We start from the raw sequence: 4052 nt of genomic DNA on the forward strand, positions 1-4052 counted from the left end.
CCAGGCTCCCCCGTCCATGGGACTCTCCAGGCAAGAACACTGGAGTGGGTTGCCATTTCCTTCTCCAATGCCTGAAAGTGAAAAGTGAAAGTGAAGTCGCTCAGTCCTGTCTGACTCTTAGCGACCCCATGGATTGCAACCTAACAGGTTCCTCCGTCCATGGGATATTCCAAACAAGAGTACTTGAGTGCGGTGCCATTGCCTTCTCCTACTCATCATACTAGCTGTGTCATTTCAATCTGATAAATGTTGATATCAACATAGCAGGCAATTGAACATTTTCTTTTTTTTTTAATTACACACTACAAAATACAATGCATGCCACACAATATGCTGCGTAATCTACTAGCAGGGATAGAAGAGCATGACTGAGTTGTTCTTCATCAACCAGGAAAACGTTTCCTTAATCAATGTTCTCCAAACCCATTGACACATAGAAACGGTTTACTCCAGAGATGCGCCTATCTCTTTCCATCAAATACCACTGATATGGATAATGGGCAACCCTTTTTTCCTTGCCGCCGTTACTGAACCTGTGGATGCGCGCAGTGGCCATTCCTGGGATGAACAAGCACACGCCCATAACGTTTTTATGCCAAGATCAATAGATTTTGTGTCTTGACCATAGCATATACACAAGGACCTCACATCTAAATACAGTTGTTTGAGAACCACTTACTATTTTAAATTCAAAAATTTACAACTTGTATTTCACCTGTATTTAGGAAAAATAGTTATTGGATGACAGTTTTATTTTACATGCACTTAAAAATATTTTAGTAGTTACTAAAATATTTTACATGGTATCTCATTTTGTACAAATTAATTTCATTTAGACTATGTTTTACATTATTTTCCTAGACTTTTAGTAGGTTTTTAGGGTTCTAAGATAGTTACAATAATGTGTCATTCTCAATAAACTGCTCTTAAAGCAGATGAGTTCTCTCTATTCTCTTGAGATACTCATAGCATAATGCAGAAGGTGTCAGGAATAATTAAAATAAATAACTTTCTATCCAATCAAATAAAATTTCTCATTTGGAATTTTGACATTTTTCCTATGCTGCTTATGATTCTAATAAGAGCAAATCAAGAGTGCATTTTCTCAACAGGAGTGAAAAGAATCTTAGATATGGCAGTTTAATAAGTTCACATAATAATGTAGGGGCTTCAAATCCTTAACATCCCCCATATATCAGCTGTTAAACAAAGTTAAATCTTATCTTTAGATATTGACAATTGAATAATCTTACTAAATGGAAAAAAAATTGTCACTTTTATGAGTACAACACTAAATCCCTCTGAAAAATAATGTTGAGAAGCAAAAAAAAAGAATACAATTCAAGTTATGTGCTATATGTTTCTACTTGTTGGGGAAATCATGCACATCTGTAGCAGCTTCAGTCAAAATGACCTAGGTAATTCCAAAGAATAAGACATTTCATTGATTGGAATAAATTTGCTATCAGTATTTCATTGATAAGTTATGTGAAAATGGTTCCCTATAACAATAGTTTCCAAAGATTTAATTTAGCCATAACATTTATTCATTAATTCAACTGTCCAAAAATCAGTTGGCATACCTAGCAACATTTCTTCAAAATTTATGTTTGTATGATGGTGTATGAAAGTGTTTGTCTCTCAGTCATGCTTGACTCTTTGTGATCCCATGGACTGCAGCCCACCAGACTCCTCTATAAATGAGGTTTTCCAGGCAAGGATACGGGAGCAGTTTGCCATTTCTTTCTCCAGAGGATCTTCCCAACCTAGGGATAGAACCTGGGTCTCCTGCACTGCAGGCAGATTCTTTACCAACTGAATTATCAAGGAAGCCCTGTATGTGTTGGTATGCATTTGATATAGAATAACCATCTCAAGATCACTGCAGATGGTGATTGCAGCCATGAAATTAAAAGATGCTTACTCCTTGGTAGGAAAGTTATGACCAACCTAGCTAGCATATTAAAAAACAGAGACATTACTTTGCCAACAAAGGTCAGTCTAGTCAAGGCTATGGTTTTTCCTGTGGTCATGTATGGATGTGAGAGTTGGTCTGTGAAGAAAGCTGAGTGCTGAAGAATTGATGCTTTTGAACTGTGGTGTTGGAGAAGACTCTTGAAAGTCCCTTGGACTGCAAGGAGATCCAACTAGTCCATCCTAAAGGAGATCAGTCCCGGGTTCATTGGAAAGACTGATGCTGAAGCTGAAACTCCAGTACTTTGGCCACCTCCTGCAAAGAGTTGACTCATTGGAAAAGACCCTGATGCTGGGAGGGATTGGGGGCAGGAGAAAGGGACGACAAAGGATGAGATGGCTGGATGATCACTGACTCGATGGATGTGAGTTTGGGTAAACTCCGGGAGTTGGTGATGGACAAGGAGGCCTCGTATGCTGTGACTCATGGGGTTGCAAAGAGTCGGATATGACTGAGCGACTGAACTGAACTGAACCATCTCAATGTTACCAAGTTGGTGATTTACTTACCCATTCTCAAGATGTGTCACTATGCCTTACTGTACTGAGAATTAAAACAAACAAAAAAAATTAATTGAAAAGCTTGCATGGTCACAAGTATTCTAAAGCTGTGCAATCACTCTAATTTGATGCTATCCAGCCCTCTTCAAGGTCTAAAAATATGCCCTCAAGGAAAAATCTGAATCTTGAGAAGGTACTACTTCCTAGACAAAAAGTGAATGTAGCCCAATTGTTCTCTAGTTTTCTGACTTTTATTTCACATGATCTCAGGTGTCTTGTACAGAAATTATTTTTTTCAATTTCAAGGAAGAAAATCTTGAGTTTATATCAGCATAGAAAATTACACCGTATTGGAGCACCCACTGTATTATGGGTGCATAAATTTGATACAGAGCCCCTGTTCATTTCCACCAGATTGGTACTTCTCTATTTAGACAAATGTGCTCATCAAACATGATTAAATTATGCAATAATTGTATATAATTAGTAGAGACTTGTCATAGGAAATACCTATCCAAGGCCTTGCCCAGTTGGGGAATACACTACTTATCCAGCTGCTTTCTAAAATCACACTAAGTCTTCATTTCTAAAAATTTTACAATAATGTGGGTTTGAGTCACTGTTACAATACAGAGAATTTAAATGATTTCAATAGTGTGGCTAATAGTGATTACATTTCACTTTCCGGATTTCAGAGGTAAATGATGTGAAATATCATAGTGGTGTGTAAAAAACTTTCTCATAAAAATACATTGTTTCTTCATAGCAAATATTTTAGAAATCAACAATAGGTATACTGTAGAGTTTGTTATCAGACTAGAATTCAGTGCCAACTACTAACTAGCTATGAGGCCATAGGAAACATAGTTAATCTCTTTTCTTGTTTCCTTGGTTACATAGTAACTATGTGAAAGTGATGTAAGGTTTACATGACTTTACACATTTTTTTAAATTTTATTTTATTTTTAAACTTTACATAATTGTATTAGTTTTGCCAAATATCAAAATGAATCTGCCACAAGTATACATGTGCTCCCCATCCTGAACCCTCCTCCCTCCTCCCTCCCCACACCATCCCTCTGGGTTGTCCCAGTGCACCAGCCCCAAGCATCCAGTATCGTGCATCAAACCTGGCCTGGCATCTCGTTCATACATGATATTTTACACGTTTCAATGCCATTCTCCCAAATCTTCCCACCCTCTCCCTCTCCCACAGAGTCCATAAGACTGTTCTATACATCAGTGTCTCTTTTGCTGTCTCGTACACAGGGTTATTGTTTTACAATGATCTACCATGATGCCAGCCACTTCTGAACCAATCAGTATATATTAGCTTGCATCATCATTACATATACGAGGTCTTCTTCCTCTAAATACATTTGTAAAACCTATTTTCTGGCCTATAATTTTCTATTTTTGATACATTTCACTTTAAATTTCTGTGACTTTATCAATAGCAGTATATTATTATCAAATTTGTCACAAGGGTGTTACAATCAATAATAAAAATTGTTTCCTACTACACAGGAATGTACAACATATTAACAAAAATAAATGGTCACAAATAGTCATTCATA

At 36.9% G+C, this 4052-nt stretch overlaps 1 pseudogene; it reads right to left on the bottom strand.

Moving 5' to 3' along the window:
* Positions 1-300: 300 nt before the first annotated feature.
* LOC138989227 (NADH dehydrogenase [ubiquinone] 1 alpha subcomplex subunit 1 pseudogene) lies at positions 301-595 on the bottom strand (annotated as a pseudogene).
* Positions 596-4052: the final 3457 nt, after the last annotated feature.

This window comes from Bos mutus, chromosome 9 (assembly GCF_027580195.1).
Source record: "Bos mutus isolate GX-2022 chromosome 9, NWIPB_WYAK_1.1, whole genome shotgun sequence".
Lineage (NCBI taxonomy): Eukaryota > Metazoa > Chordata > Mammalia > Artiodactyla > Bovidae > Bos > Bos mutus.